Genomic DNA, 17,087 nt, shown 5'->3' on the forward strand with positions numbered 1-17,087 from the left:
TCACCCACAACCAAGTCACTATTCATTCAGCTAGATCATGTGGGAGTGTGGAAGGGATGGATTTGAGGGGCAAGGGGAAATATCTGGAATTAACAAGGACAAAACAGGAGCATGTTAACAACTGTAGAAGCTCTTCAGCCCATGCTGGCTTCATGCCTTCCACAGCCACCTTGCAGGGACTGTGCAGACAATGGTGAAGAGCGTGCTGTGCTGAGCATGCAGCACCCGGCTGCTGCACCCACTCAGGGAAACACATGCAAAGTGAGATGCAAACGCTGCTTTCTGGCCACTGGACAGTCCCGCAAGAAATCAGGTCTCCCAGAGTGCATGGGGACAAGTAGGAAGCGGCTTGCACAAAAAGTTTATGTGAACATTAGCAGCCTGGCATTAATGGCTCTTGCCATTGACAGAGTAAAACAGAGCTTTCCATCACCCCGTTTCTTCCTGGGTCTGGTACAGATGCTGTCATGAAGCACGCTTTTGCAGACAGTATACATTGTAATGTGCCCTTTCACCTTTCCCACTTACGAAACCAGTAAGACTTTCCAATGGAAAGCAGGTGTTGGAACGGCAGTGTGCAAGGACCCACTCTCTCTGCTTCAAGGAGCAGCCCGCTCTCTCAGGGGCCGCGGTGAGGCACAAACCAGGCGAAGGCAAAGCGATGCAGCGCTTGAAAGCAGAGAGCCTCACCTCCCTGGCCCGAGACACGCAGCCTCCGCCATGCCACGGGGCTTCCGCCTGATCACGTCCTTGCAGCTGGGTCACCAGAGCCAACGCGAAGAGAAGGGCATGGTGGGAGCCTCTCCTTCCTAGAGAGACACTTTTTGCCTCTAGAAAGTGTTAAAAATTTCACCACAGGGGAAGGTACAGAAAGGCCATCTCATGAGAAGTTAGCAAACAATTTCTCTCTCCTTTATGAATTGTCACAAACCATTAAATGTTGGCAGGACTGGCAGACAGGAGAATCCTGCTGAACTGAACTGCAGCTCCTGAGCAGGGATAATAAACCTTCCAAGAAATCCAATTAATACAATTGGGCCCAGTAAAAAAAAAAAAAAAAAAGATATTACCCTACACCCCAAAAAAGACTTGTTGGAAGCAAGTAGGTGAGTGATTAAACTAGCTGTTAGCCTCAGCTTTCACCAGAGGCATGTTTTGTTGAGGAAAACTCCAGTCCAGAGATGCAGTCAGGGTTTTGGGTTTTCTGTTTCAGTGCAAAGGACAGGAGATTTTAATTCCAGCTGTCCTTTTGTCCACCATAAGCATAAGCCCGTTCACATAGTACTTTTGCTGTGTCTTTATTCACACAATTTCATGTCTGTGAGACAAACATTAAAATTAATGTATTCTAGAATTCTTTTCACATTAAAACCAGAAATCAATCTGCTCAGTGCTGTCACCATAGCACATTACAGTCTACCCCCATATTGCAACTTAAATACTCTTTGCATGGTACTAGATTTGCACATTTTTCTCTAGGAACCTAAAATTAATAAAGGAATTGCTTCCATTTCCATATTACACACTTGTCTTCACAAATATTCCATTTAAATGAAACAGTCATGACTAGACTGTCACCCTGTCCCTTGATGGATCTTAAAACATAACTGAATTAGAGCTGTACAAAATAGAAATCATTCACATACATGCTGTCACTTATCCTCACTCCAGAAATCCCATTATTTCTAATTATTTCAATATTTTTAAGGAAACCATTTGCATTTTTTTTAAACAAAAAGGAGGGGGGGGAAAAAAAAGGAAGCATAAGATCTTTTACACAGCCCTTAAAAAAAAGGGCAATTACTTGCCAGTGTGAACTTCCTTTATGGTACAATGTAAGCCTTGTTTCTCATCAGCTAAAACCGTATTTTTAAAAAAAAAAAAAAAAAAAAGAAAGAAAGTAGATGTCATTAGACAGAAACAACTAATGTTTGTCATTTAAGAGGAAAGAAATAAGTCACAACCTTACCAGCAAGGAATTCTGACAAACAGCCACACTTGTCCTGTCAACTCCCACACCTCGCAAAGCAGAGAGGAAACTCTTACAGAAATTGGTTGCAATGCTGAAATTGCCCAAGAGGAAACTGGTGTCTCTTTTACAAGTCATGACTATGAAAACCACAAGCCATGCATCAAAGCGAGTGCTAAAAGCCATGCCTGCCAGAACTAATACTAGAACCAAGCTAGGTGGAAATGGGATAGGGGACAGGACTAAAACATTAGAAGTATTCCCAGATAACTAGTTTGTTAGTTTGTTTCACAAATGGAAATTGGTTTAAAAAACATGCTATCAAATAATTCTGGAAAGAGACTCAGCGTGCATTGTGGGAGACAGAAGAAAACATATTATAGGTACCCCATAACAAATCGCACTATCCAAACCTCAGCACAACCTCCGTCGCTAACCCATTCCCCAGAGCACCCCTTCAGCCTCAGTCTCCCGGGGGCCCTCCAGGGTCCAACTCTGCACCCCGAGGTACGGGAGAGCTCAGGACAGCCCAAGCCCAGCCACACTGAGGCCAGGGAGGCCTCGGGACAAAAGGAAGGATGGGGCATGAAGCACTACCGGTTTGTTTTTTCTGGGTCACCTGCAAAGTATGTCCCAGAAAATGCCATCCACGCAGGGATGGGTCTGACAGTAAGGTTTGCATAAGAGCACATGGGTCTAATAGTTTCAAATCAGCAATCTTCATTTCCCATTTTTCCTTTTTGACTAGCTGATGCAATGGCAAATCAAAATTAATAGCCCTATTAAAAATATGAGACAGGTGCTTCTGTAAGCTACATTTTTACTAGGTTTGGGGAAAAAAAAAAATCAGGACCTTGTAGTTTTGGGTACTTTTCTGTCTTGTGTATTCAACAGTTTCAGCCACAGGTATGTAGACTTCAAGAATCAATAAACATCTAACTATAGCACAAACATCTAAACAATTTTTTTAATTTTCATTGCTCTCTCTACACAACTGTCTACTTATTCCACATATCACATTAGTCTAGAAAAGACAGAGCATGCACTCTGTTAAATCTCATCCTTCTTCAAAGTGATAGGCATTGCTGAAAATAAGGTAGATCATTGCATGCTTTGAAGTGAATTTTTCCTTTTTGACTCACTAGAATATTACAGACCAGTTTCTTCAAAGCCGGATGGAGGGATGCTGCTGCCTAGGGATTCTCCTGTGTTTGCTCAGATCTCTCTCTGCTCCAGCAAGGAAATTCCAGGGTCCAAAGGCAGGTAAAGGAGACATCCAGAGATCTGAATGCTTTAACTATTCATGACACTGAAATTACAGTGCCACCTGTAGGACACCTAGAATTTGGGCCTTGCTGATGCCACAAATGCCAGTTGTTATAATTATAGGGCTTTCTAGTCGTCTTGGCAGAAACATAAGAACATAAAAAAATGGACAACTCGCATCAGTCTACAGGGAGTAACATGAAAGCCTTGTTCACACTGAGTAACATACATTGTTTTAAGTACCTCAGTGCACCCAGAAGAGGATATTTTGCTACAGGTATGAATCTTTTGTGGGAGTGGGACTTGCCAGTACAATGCACTCATAGTCCACCCACCTTAGAGCTTGTGCTACTGTAGGCTAAATAGAACTGCCACATCCTCAACTGCTTCCAAGGCAGACATCACCCTCAAAGAGATGAATCTGAGGAAAGTTTCCATTATGGCTGCACACCGTTGTTTGTGTTTTGGGTTTTTGGGGTTGTTTTTTTTTGGGGGGGGGGGGGGGGGGGGCAGTGTTATTGGGTTTTGGGGGGGTTTTTTGGTTTTTGTGGTTTGGGTTTTTTTTAAACTTTCCCACTTTTAATTTGCTTTTTAGTTATTGACTATGTAACTCAATGCATCACACTTCAGTGACTGGTATTCCCATTGCATAGATATGGTATTTTGCATCAGCATTGGGAAGCACTCGTATATCCTTCAGAATATGCTAATAAACTTATTTTCTATTCCTTTCTCTCTCTTTTTTTTTTTTTACTCTCCCATTTACCAGGGTAACTTCCCACTTTTCCAACCCCTATCTAAGGTGATATCTGTAAAGACTTCTCTCCAATGTATCATTTGAAGATACACAGTAAGACAAAGGTAAGTATATGCACCTTTGTTGTTAAATTTCCATTAATAATGTTTGAAGTGGAAAATACTCAACTGATTAACTTAATAGCTCTGTTGCTGAAAAAAAAAAAAATACTTAAAAGAGAAGGTGTACAACATGTTCAAAGGCAGCTTCTGCTTAATGTTCAGCTGTGGCCAAAAACAGAACAAAACATCCAGACAAATGAGGAAGGGAATGATGAATAATGTAATGGATTTAAGAATGCTTTTGCTTAAATCAGTGGCAGTTTTGTGTGGAATATTATGTAAAATAACCATCACCAACAAACAATAGAAAGAATTCTCTAAGACTAAATAGTAAAGAGTGAAAAGAATGATCATGAACTGCCAGAGAAAAAAGCTCTTGTGGGAAAATGGATTTTAATACAAACAATGCTTTGTAGTGTGGCATAACTGATAAGGGATTCAACATAAATATTTAAAATTATAATTTATATAAGGAAAACACGACTCTTTCTCAGTTATATAAAAAAGGGGGAAGGAACAAACAATTAAAGATGATAAACAAAATGGACAGAAGGAAGTGGGTTTGAGCACAGTATTTGGAACTCACTGCTGCAGTAAGCCGAGCGTGGAAGTTGGTGCAGAATTTAAAATATTACTCTGTGAAACAAGGCATAGTGATTCACTGTGAGCAGAGAGCAGTAAATGAGGTAATTTCCATGTATTTCAACATTAGGTTGAAACATACATGGCAAATTTCACTGCATAAGAAAATTATTCTCAGTTAAACTAGCTTCTTATGACCACAGCAGTGACGAAGAGTAAGAGACCTTCACTAACTTTTGAGGTAGATGCTGCACATCACAGCAATAAAAATTTCAGAAGGATGAGTGATGCAGAGAGTTAAAAAATGAGGCATAAAATCGTGCAAATACAGGCTGTAGAAATCACTAGGCTTCCATCCAGGGAAGTGGAGGAGGCTGGAGCAGAAGAGAGATTTCTGAAGGGACTTCCAAGTCCTTGACGGCTTGCTAACATGGCTACAAGGACACAAGAAAACTTGGGGGCGGGGAGGCACACCACAGAAATTTAGGCATTCTCATTTCCCATTTATCTGGCAAGTTCCCTGTGAGTAAGCAAAGGATAGTGGAAGCAGAATAACCAAAATCATATGTACCAGCAACATGAGGGCAGATCACAGAGATGAGAAAAGTAAGGCTTGGTGAAAGCAGGCAAGTTAAACTACTTTTCCATTGTGTTCCTACAGCAGATTTCAAATCCATTGGATCTGGGCATTGCGCAGAGGAAAACACATATGTGGTTAAAAATTCAAGACATAGCACCTGTATTTTCTCCTTGAACTGAGCAGCAGTTGTCACAGGAATCAGAAAAAAAGTGACCCAGTTCGCAGCTTCTTTGCAATGGAATCCCATTAGACACTGTGTCTTTTTTATTCAAAAATGCTCTGTGTTTGTTTCTTACCAGACAGGGAGGTAAGGTATCATCTGAGCCTTCCTTTGCCAACTAAGTAACCGATGAATGTACCAAAGGGTATGGGAAAGCCACCAAAAGCAGATTACATATCACTTACCAACAAACCCTATTGGTTGCACGACTTCTGCCGCAGGCTGCAAAGACCACAGGTGGGATGGGATGAGTCTCTATCAACCAATATGATTCATATTTGCCATACCCATCTGTTACATGAAAACCAGTTGCTGCTGGCACTTAACATTCATGATTGAAAGCTACCAGCTCCCACTACCATAAAGATTGCCTTCTAAGCAGTAAAGATGTTCCAGCTTCCTCTGTGAGGTTTCTTTTCTATTTTAGCTTGTTTCACTTAATGAAGTGAATTTGCAACTGAGAGCGCTAACCAGCCCTTGAACACTCCCAGTGTTGAGAGAACGGTGGGGTTTTATACACATCACTTCAGTTTTGTATTTCTCTCTCCCTCAGATCAAGTCAACCTTGTGGGAGCATTATGTGCAAAATCAAAGGAGAGGAAATCAACTGTATATTTACCTCTACCACTTGGCTGAATCCCAGTGTGAGACTTTGAGAATAAAATGCTGATGGATGACATTGGACTGGCAGCCTTTGAGCAGCAGAGGCTCCAGCCCCAGTTCTGGCACTGAGTTACCACTTGACCTTGAACCAACCGCTTCCACAGCTTTAGCTCCACACTTTTAAAGGCAGTACACAGTAATTACCTACATTGGAGGAATGTTATGAAAATTTGCTAATTAATCCTTCTAAAGTGTTTGAAGTTCCCCAGATTAACTGTTGCACAGGAGGACAGTATATTAGCTATCTGTATAAGGACAGCATTATCAGAAAAGAAAAACAGAACATCTTTAACATGACCAGAAAATTGCTTAAATGTCTTGAAAACAAACGGTTGCCAAAGTTAAACATTAGGCACTGGTTTTATTGCAGCACTATACTAATCAAGGAGTTTAACATATGTACAGAATCCTAAATCCCACTCTTTGCTTCAAAGTAATTTCTTGCATAACTTTATGTTACTGCTTTCCCTTCATCTGATAAAAAGCCTTCAGCAGTTCCACTCACACTAACACTACTGCTGCTTGTTGTGGCTTCATATGTTCAAAATGCATTGACCTGCCATAGAGCCTGCAACAGTTTTCCATTGTAAATATGCACATGGACAATTTCCTCACTAACTGTGCGACATAAACTCGGTGTTCCAGATACACTGGGAGCGTGGTGGCAAGAAGGCCAGCAGCATCCTGAGCTATATTAATGGGAGCATAGCCAGGAGATCGAGGGACATAATTATCCCCCTTTGCTTGGTTTGAACCACATCTAAATACTGTATCCAGTTTGGGACCCCTCCAATATAGGAAGATGGTGACAAACAGCAGGGGACACCAAGATGGTTGGAACTGGAGCACTTGCCCTGTGAGGAGAAGCTGAGGCACTAGGACATTTCCAGCTTGGAGAAAAGACAGCTTCAGGGACCATCTAACAGCAGCCCTCCACCACCTACAAGGGAGTCAGCAAAATGATGGAGATGGGCTCTTCCTGGTGATGCATGGCAGAAGGATGAGACCTAACAGGCAGAAGTTGAAACAGGAGAGCTTCAGACTGGATGTAAAGAAAACCTCTTTCCCCATGAGGACAGTAGGACCAGTCACCCAGAGAAGTCGTGTAGTCTCCGTCCTTGGAGGTTTTCAAGACCCAACAGGATAAAGCCCTAACAGGGCTAAGTCTGATCTCACAGCTGAGCCTGCTATGAGCAGGAGGTTGGACTGAGACCTCCTGAGCTCCCCTCCAGCCTGGGTGGTACAATGAGCCTGTCATTCCCTGTTAGATCCAAACCTACCTCTGATTAGCAGATCATCCACAAAACATATTAAAAAGTCTTCCCAGAAGTAGAAAGATGCATATATTTTCAAAAAGCAGGATATATATGAATGCAAATAAAAGTTTAGGAGAACCTGTGTACTTGCACACATTTATAAAAATCTATGCTAAAATCCAACCACAAAATATCACTGTAATCAACTGAGACTATACACCTTCAAAAATACACTCCTTTAGAAGTTTTTTCTCATTAAGCCAACACATCCTTCTCCTTCATTCATTCATTCCAGCTGTTCTGCCAAGTCATCCAAACTTAAAGTTTTTAAAGCTTTTCTTTTTTCCACAGGCAGAAAAAGGAGTAAGACATTTATACAACTATTTCATATTTAAAAAATTATTCACAAAAACAGGGGAGTTGCTGGATGTAGCACTTGAGAAGAAAAAAATTAGTTCAATAGGAAAAATAAACCGATGACACACACACACACATACTTTTTGCATTCCTTCTCAACCGTTTCTATTCCAAACACAGGGTCATTTTGCAAAAGCAAAAATTAAAAAAAGGAGAAAAAATAGCATATTTCCTGAAAATTAAAATATTTTAGTGTTTGAAAGTCTTTGAAAAAAAAATCATTATTTTCACATATCTTAAATTTTTTTCAAGTAACTCTAGAGTTGTGCTCTAAGCTTCCTGAGGCAAGCCCATCTAATTACTTGTAAAGAACCCAAAAGAGGGATATCCCATTCCATCTGTAAGATAAATGGATAAAAAGGCAATGCAGCCATTGAATTGTGTCATCAAATTCAACAATTTGTCAAGAATTCATCAATAAACATTAATCACTTTGTATATAAGTCACTGAGAGTACACTGAATTCAATCATACTTTAGAGTCACATGAGCTGCATTTAAATTCAAATACTGTCATGATACAGCCATCTGAAATGCAAAGCCTTCAGAAACCTTTAACTTGCAAACGGTCAATTTTTGAAACATTGGTAATAAAAAGCTGACATATCATGGCCTTTTTGTTTGCACATCTATTTAGCAAATAATGGCTTTTCAAATGGTACTATCATTAGGTATATGCACATCATCCGTATTCATTTGAATTAACTGAATTTCCCCAAATCAAATTCCCTCCCACCTTATTTCCTTTCGTACATCCTTGGGCTGAGGGAACCTGACTGCTGAGTTCTCACACCTCCAGGGAGCAAAGGGGGTCATGCAGCAACGTTGACACATTCACCAAGAAAAGCACTGATCTCAGCTACGTGCTTGTTTCTCATCAGTATTTTCTGCTGAGGTTGCAAAGTGTCTGCGATTGCTACTTCCTCTTTCTCCCTGTTCCTCCCCAACAGCATTCATCCCCAGCAGACCAATGAACCTACCAGGAGGAGGAGGGTGAAGGATGCTCTCCGGTCACTCTTTCTGCTCAGCTATGATTTTTACCCTTCCTCCACTCCCCCAGATTATTTGCATTTTTCATCGTCAACAGTCAGTCATAATAAAGTGAGAGAAGGGAATAAAAGCATTTTGCGATACATCTTAGTAAACGTTTGAGTCATTGTGGTCTAGCGGTTAAAATCTCTCTATTTTGAATAAGCTCCTATGCTAGCAGCTAAGCACTAGACTTCAAGAATTGTAATTGGGACTTGCTGTTCCTTTTTTACCAAGTAATTTTTCTTCTAGGTTCACACGTGTCTCAACAGGGCACTTCACCTCATTAAAGACTTAAGTCTGGAGATCTCCAAACACCTTAAGACGGACACCTCAGTGTTAAGCCCACTATATAGATGAGGAATGTGAAAATGTTAGGACTAGATTGTACCCCCATTAAACAAAACGAAACAAAACCCTAAGAACTTGTGCGACACCTCTACCAACACTTTTGCTTTGCTAATGGCAGCAATTTTGTGCAAAGGTACTGAAACTTGCCGTGCAGACACGCTGAGGAAAGACAAAGCAGAAGCCAGTGGGATTAAGGGAGTAATTGCTTAACCAGCTCTCAGAAAAGCCTTCCAAATATTCCTTGATTAAAAAGACAATGTTATCTATGGTATCATCAACTCTGATTTTCAAGCTCATCACACCATGAGCAGAAATTCATTCTCCTTTTATACCAGAACTGACCAGACTTTGGGCAAGCACCCCTGCAAACAGCAAGGTTCAAGCCATTGGAAACGAAGCAAACGAAGAGCCTTTCTGCTGCTCTCCACCCCCACAGCCCGCATGACTCAGTGCCACACGCCATTCTCCAACACTTCAAGTAGGGCTCAGAGCTCCTCCACCCCACTGCTACTCCTACAGAGCTGTTCCACTGCTATAAACAGCTGCTGAGACCCAAACAACTCGTCCTGCAAGGCTTTGGGCATAGCAGCACTTCATCAAAGACTTCAAGCTCACGTATTGTATTTTTAGTTCCAACAGTTCCTGTTACATAGGAATTCCTTGTCTATTTAAAAAAAGAGATTAAGGGGAACAAAGGTGAATGGTTACAGAAAGACTAGAAAAGGGAAGTGGGAGGGCAAGAGAGAAGATGTGATTAGACAAGCCAGCGATACAGATTCCTGCTTTGCCACACACATTTTCTCCAGGAGTCTGCACCAGTTCTTTGCTGAAGAGTTCAAGTGATCTTTGAAATTTAGAAGAGCACCATAACTTCTGAGGAGCTCTCCATAGCCCCCTGGGCAGTTGCTGCTTGCCAGGACACCCACCCACCGGGTCTTCCAATTTCAGCTCTCTAAAGAGCTCTACATGTTTTCCCCAGTGTCATCACATTAAACTAGTTCCCTTCCTGTGGTATAGCCTGCTACAACAGTTGTAACCACAGCTGTAACATCCCTGGTGCTCCCCACAGTTAGAAACTACCAAGGTATCCTTTGGGCGTTCTTGCTCATCTTAGACCTTGGCAAAGCACTTCTCCGCCTGCCCCGTGCTCCACCAGCCACCTCCCTACTACCACTGAGCTGCTGCCCAAATGCCCAGGGCAATGTCACTCCAGAGGCTGACACAGAGACAGTATGAGCAAGGCGCTTCCCACAGCTGGATACTACAGCAAGACTCTGCAAGTGAGGTTACAGGTCATGCACAAGGCTGAGAGGCCCTGTGTAAGTCTTCACAGCACTGGCAGGATCCCCAGAATTAAAACAAGCTTCCTTGGCCATTGCAAGGCAATGCAATGTTGTTCGAGAAGAACACACATGTGCAGATTTCATCGCCAGCACTTTCTAGAGAGCTTGACCCAAGGCTGCTGTATAAAAAGAAGTATGGATAATCTGGGTGTCCCAAGGGGATGCAGAGATCAAGCACCTGTGAAAGCTGAAGAAAACTGATCTCATGGATTATTATTTTTTCTGAATTCCTTACATGCCAGATTTTGAGAGGAAATAAAAGTGGTATATTTATTCAGTGCTGTGAACTGGGTCAAAGTAAAGGTAATCCCAAACCCGACCTCTGACAGTGGCCAACAACAGCTACCAAAATAGAGAGCACATGAACAGAGACAATGTCAAGTGAGGCCTCCATGGGAACTTCTGCCAATCCACGGTCTGGGCACATCCTGAAGGAAGATTTACACAGCTTCATTGTATGCAACAGCTCTCAACAGCCTCTCCTTCCATAAACTTTTCTCCTTGCTTTTTGAACCCGTTTATATATTCAGCAAAACAAAATCCACACTAACTACCACGATCTAATTGTGTGGTATGTGAAAAAGTACTTCCTTTTTACTTAAATTTACTGTCAGGTTTATTGTTTTTTTGTTTGGTTGGGTTTGGGGGGTTTGTTTGTTTGTTTTTTAAATAAATGGTGCATATTGGTTTTCTTGTGAAAAAGTGGATATTCAGTGCTACCCTGTAACCATCCCTGTGCCAGTCATAACTGGCAGACCTTTATCACATGACCTCCCAATCCTCTTTTTTTCAAGCTGAGGAGCCCCAATATACTGAAACTCTAGTTCCCCTTTTCTGTACCTTGTTTCTGACCTTCACTTCCCATCTTTTAATTAGCTGTTAACCCACAAAAGACCTGTAGCTGCCTAGATGTCACAAGCTTTTGGCAATAGCCCTGCCAGAAGATTTCTGAAAATCCAAGTCCACTGCACTGATACACACATGGGCACGTAGTGCTGTAGGCCAACAGCAGCAAATTTGTAGAGCAAAATAGGTGGTCCCAAGGATCTGACATGCACGCACCTATTGCAAATGAGTATTCGTAGTCTAGTCTCATGGACTGATTAGCAGTGCACTCCTGGGCACATCTGGTTTAATTTTACTCAAAGGATACTCATTTTGTATAATGCAAGATTAGGCTACCATGTGAACCACAGCAAGGTAAGTGGGGATAACCAGATTTGCTTCAGAAGTGCACTCCTGATCTGAATTAACCCACCTACAGCACCACATCCTTTATCAACTGGACACAACTTCAGTTCAGGTTGGCTCACAAATCCAAAGAACTCTGGGTTTGTGAAGAATGTCGTCTTTACCCCCAAAAAACACAGTTAGCATTAGTCTCCCTTGATATGTGTGAATCCAACTGGTTATTAATTTGCCACTTTCTACTCCTTTGGTACCCTGTAACTAATTCAGCTAATAAATTACATGCCATAGTATATAATTTAGCATTTCCTTTTCCCATTTGCTTTAGACTTCTCCATGAACACTGCCAATCCCTGATGATCTGTCAGCCTTTTTTACTTATTTGTTTTAAAAGATATTCTTGTAGTAGTTCAGTTTGAGACAGTTCCTTAGATTCCTTCCACAGAAGAAGGCTCTCCTCTAGAAACATTTAGTACAAAGGCTCATTTAACACTGTTTCTTATGGTCTTGTCATCTTTTCCCACCTCTTTTACAACTCAAACAGCATCAAGATCTTTCTCTGGTTTCTGTTTCTAATGATCCGAAAGGATTTTGGTGTGTCTCCCTCCCCCATTCATTTTTTATTACTTTAGCAATCAAACCAAAAAGACTAACAACTTCATTTACCAGAACTTACTGTCTTTTCCATTTCACTTTATTGCATACGACTTCCATTTTTTTGAAAAACATCTTTTTATTTCTAGTAGACTCTTGTAATTTGCTGTTTACACATGCTATCTTTTTCCATCTTGTTATCAGTACTTTTTAATCTTCCTTGACAGATGATAAACATTTACTCTTGGTTTCTAATAATGGCACGTTTAAATAGTCTTTTTAGTCAGTTTAAACAGATGCCATTTCAAACAGCTTATCCTTTTAGCTGCCCCTCTTCTTTTTCTCTGAATATATGTTCTCATATCATTTAGGTCCACTTTTTAAAGTGACTTTATTTGGTTTCTTAACTACCAGATTGATGCTGAATTTGAAGTCGCTGTAGTTCCTACAACTTGTTTAACCTAAGGCAGATAAGAGATGCAATGCTTTCTTTGGCATTCCCCCTAACCACTGACATCTGGAATTAAAATTTTACCTAGGATGTTTTCTTCCTGCTGATAAGCGCTTCCTACTAAACAATCTCTATAACTGAGAGCATTTGTCCATCCTCAGAAGGAAAATCCCTACAGATTAAGTGCTGATGTTCGCTGTCTCAGAAATCCCGAGTTGGAAGATTAACAATATTAATAAAAACAACAATTTTGCCCCAAAGCCAGGGCTTGGGGCACTGCTCCCCCCGCAGCGCCAGCAGAGCCGCAGGGAGCCAGGCTGGCTGCAGTAGGCAGCAGGGTGCTGCTGCTGTGCTCTGGGGCTGGTGACACCTGGCAGGAGAGGACAGGGGCTGGTGACACCTGGCAGGAGAGGACAGGGGCCAGGCTCTGCTGGGAAGCAGCACCATGCCCCAGTCATATGCAGAGCAGCTGCTCACCTCTCCTGCTATGCAAAGCTACTTGTTTAATAAATACTACATATGCGTGCACACATTAAGCATACATTTGTACAGCAGGGTATTTATAAAAGCCTTTCTATCCCATCACCTAGGCTGTCTGCCAGAAACACTCAACTGCAGCAGTTCAAGATTTCTCTATAACCTAACCCCACATAAAAAATTTGAACCAGCATATGACCCAGCCTGTACCAGCCATAGAGTGTTTAACTATTAACTACTCATTGAACCATGGAAGATTTATATCAGCAGGACACTTCCCGGTCCAGCCACTGTGTTACAGCTGGATGAAGTGCTGGTTTAAAGAGCAGAACGTGACAGCTGGTGGAGTGACCTCCTCCAGCAGAGAGGTAAGCAGGGACCTACGCTTGCACGCAGGGCTTGCCCTGTGGAGAGCTCAGGTTTCAGTGGGACGCTCCCTTGGACCTCTTATGCTCCGAGATGAGAGGAGAGTCTAATAAGACATCTAGTTTCTGTGCATGACTCAATCAGCTCTAGCTAACCAAAGCACAGCAGAAGCTGGTTATGCCGGAACAGCATTACAGTTATACAAGGTATTCAAGAAATCACTAGTTATAAACTATTTTTAATACCATGAACGGTAGTCAGATTAAATATTTAAGTGTCCTTTCCCAATCCTGCTCTATCACATATAGGGAAATCCAAAAGGAGCATTACATTCAGCTAAAAAGCTTTGGGGAAAACATAGGAAGATATTTTGAAAGAAGTGCCACATATAAATCCAACTCTACCAAAATCTGGAGAAGTTAACAGCTTTGTTCCAATGTTTACAACCCAGCAGAGACTCTCCCTCCTGCAGCTGTCTACTCAGCCTTCTGTTGCAGAAGGTGACAGCAGTACACGTATCTTATCCCCGAAGAGACCACGCTCTATATGTGCACAACAGAGCGGGCAGTGGAAACATCACAAGCCACAAACCTTGAGCCTCTCTTTACACAACTTTTCCATACCACAGCTCAAACCATTTCCTTCCCCCTTCTCCAGTAAGGACAACTGTGTGCATTCTAGCCCGGGAAAATTAAACAGAAATCAGATTTAGACCCTGACCACTTGTGTTACCGCAAAAAGAAAGTGGAATCACTCCAAACAGATCAAAGTGGTGACTAAAAGTCTTAACAGAAAATCAAAATTCATTCTGGACAGAGAAATATCCAACCAGAGGTTTTTCTCAGTGCTAGTTTGCACACTTAAGTTTTTCGTGTTCTTCATTAAATACAGTTCAGATGAATTCTCTGCAGACACAGGAACCCCATCAAGCAGAGGTAATTTCAAGAACTGAATAACTGGTAGTGACAACCACCATGCACTATTGAATGATCCACAGCCACTGAAATGTTAAGAGATTGACAGCAGGGAAGATAGTCAAGCTGTAGAAGAGCACTAATTTACAATTCAAGGGCTTTCCATTCCCCCATTTTTTTTTGCAGTGCTGAGCAAACTTGGCTTACCTCCATCTCAGTTCCCCAAATCATCCAAGGAAAGCGACAGCAGTTCTCTCCTGCAGATGGAACCGTCGTGAAGAGCAGACAAAAGTCCACTAAATGCTATAGGGAACTTTGGCTCCCCAGCTGTGGGGACTGCAGTCCCCACGTACCACCCAAAACAAGTATTTGTTATTAGATGCCAGTCAAGATCAATCTACCTTATTAATAGCAGCAGTTAGCCTTTTAACCAGAGGAACTAAAAACACACAAACACTACTAATTGCTGACCAGTCACGATTTTAAATTAATAAAGCTGGTGACAATACCATAGCTACAATGACATAGAAGTCAGTTCTCCGTGTGAGAACCGGAGGTACCCTCTCACAGAAACACCTCTGGTCCAGGTGCTACCAGCACTCCAGTTCCCAGGAGCTGCCACATAACATTAATGCTGACACATTCTTGAGTCATTTTCCTTAGGGTTATATACAGCGTCCGCTTATGATCTCCAACAGCAGAGCCTAAGGATAGAACTGAACTTGCTAAACATAGCAATTCTTCTCTTGCAGCAAGAGTTCCCGACACCAAGCCTCCAGCTTGCAGGCACTTACAGGATAAACTCATATTTCCTTTCCAGAGAAGCCAGGTGATGGAGCTGAACCTGTATGCTCAATTCTACTTTCACGATGTGGTCTCAAGAAAACACTTGCTTTTACCCCCTCTATTTAAAAGTTTCAGACATTGCTAGATAATAAGTGATTTTCCCCAACTTACATAATGCTATCCCTTCTCCTCCTCTTCCCTCACATCCTCCAAGCCAGTGAAGAAGAGGACATGGACAAAGCCCCAAGAAGTCTGCATGAGGAAGAGCAGTGGTCCTTGCTACATTCTCGCCAGTCATGCTACCGGCCTCCCAGACCTCACCAGGAGATGAGACGAGCACCAAACTTTCTCTACCACGCGGGGATGCTCCACATCAGAGACAATTACACCTCTGCTCAGTGATTCTCTTCAGAGAGACAGAAGGAAAAGACAGCTCCAGACAAACATACACAGTTGCTTTGCTTGCTTTCTTCAGACCTAGTGACATCCCCTTTTTCTACTCTTCACTTCAAAGGAATGTATTTTACCTGCTGTCCTTACTCCAGCTCCAGGAACACCTGGGTCCGAGAAGCGACAGATCGTTCTGGGCAGCTACTTTTTCCAAGCCTCCAGCAGCCCAGCTGCAGCCGAGTTTAAGTTGCAAGTGTGACAACCGAGCAGAGAGAGAAGCTCTGAGAGCTTGCTCTGGCGTAGGCCAAGGGTGGGAGGACTGACATACTAATGCCTGTATAAGGTCTTGTGACAACCAGCAGTTATCTCGGTGGTTTTACAAGTATCAGTTGTATTTACTCTAACTGAAGCGTTGCTGTCTGCAAAAGAAATTCAGGTTTCCTATGGCTGCTTCCCAAGTCAACATTCGTGAAACAGCCAACACCCTTGGTCAGGATCAAGGCCTCATCATGGTAGATATTAGGTAGATAAAGAAGATGACATCACCCTGTCTCAAAGACTTGGCAAAGATAAAGAGGGAGTAAGATGATGGCAACATTCCTGGAAAGGGAAAAATCAAATCCAACCATGCCCCCTCTTGGCCTCTACCAAAATAATGATTATGTGTAAATGTATGCATACACGTAAATAAAAATCAAGACTCGAACTCAGAGCCGGGAAGTTGTTTAGCTGAAGCCTGCAAACTCCTGCCTGTAATAATCCTCCTGCCTTCTGATTAGAGCCAAAAAAAGGGTTTAGTGTTTTTCTTCTTCTCTAATCTAATACTATTTGTAAATGCATTTTTCCTCCCGCCTATCTTTCCAGTTGGTTTTATTTATGTAGACGTGCCAGTGTGGTAAATTTCAGACCTATAATTTGTGGCTTCCTGACTTGGGGATGGTTCTGAAGTAGTTCTCATGTGGCTGTTCCTCCAGCTAAATATTTACACACGTATACACTGTGCATAGCTTTTACTTACGTGCATGAGCAAGGGTTCTGCATGCTTCACATAATTTTTCAGAGTCTACATGTGTTTCCGATCATGACAACACATTGAAAATATGTGCCTACAAAACACATTTTAAATGTATTTATACAAAACAGTATGTGCTTACCCTTGAGGTGTTTTCTATATATAGAAAAGCTGAAGATTAGACTTCCTGTTCTCATTCTTTCCCTTCAAGTTCTTCTCTTGTTATTCATTGTATCCAGGTTCCCATTACAACTTGGCTACACATTATTTTTCACTGGCATGGAATCAATTCAAATGTGAATTCTGACAGTACACATGTACATGATAAAGCATGAGACTATCCCCCAAAAAGACATCTGGGCTTTCACATTTCAGT

At 41.9% G+C, this 17,087-nt stretch overlaps 1 protein-coding gene across 4 annotated transcripts in view; it reads right to left on the reverse strand.

Moving 5' to 3' along the window:
- The window catches only part of IPCEF1 (interaction protein for cytohesin exchange factors 1), an 88,174-nt gene that overhangs the window by 63,161 nt on the left and 7,926 nt on the right, over positions 1-17,087 (reverse strand). Inside the window, exon 1 of one of the 4 annotated variants that reach the window (XM_069787057.1) lies at positions 1,970-2,031. The exons of the other annotated variants lie outside the window; for them this stretch is intronic. The gene's annotated coding sequence lies outside the window, so the exon portion shown is untranslated. Of the gene's footprint in view, positions 1-1,969; positions 2,032-17,087 lie in introns of those variants that run through there. 4 annotated transcript variants of the gene reach the window in all.

Source organism: Haliaeetus albicilla, chromosome 7 (assembly GCF_947461875.1).
Source record: "Haliaeetus albicilla chromosome 7, bHalAlb1.1, whole genome shotgun sequence".
NCBI classification, from domain to species: Eukaryota; Metazoa; Chordata; class Aves; order Accipitriformes; family Accipitridae; genus Haliaeetus; species Haliaeetus albicilla.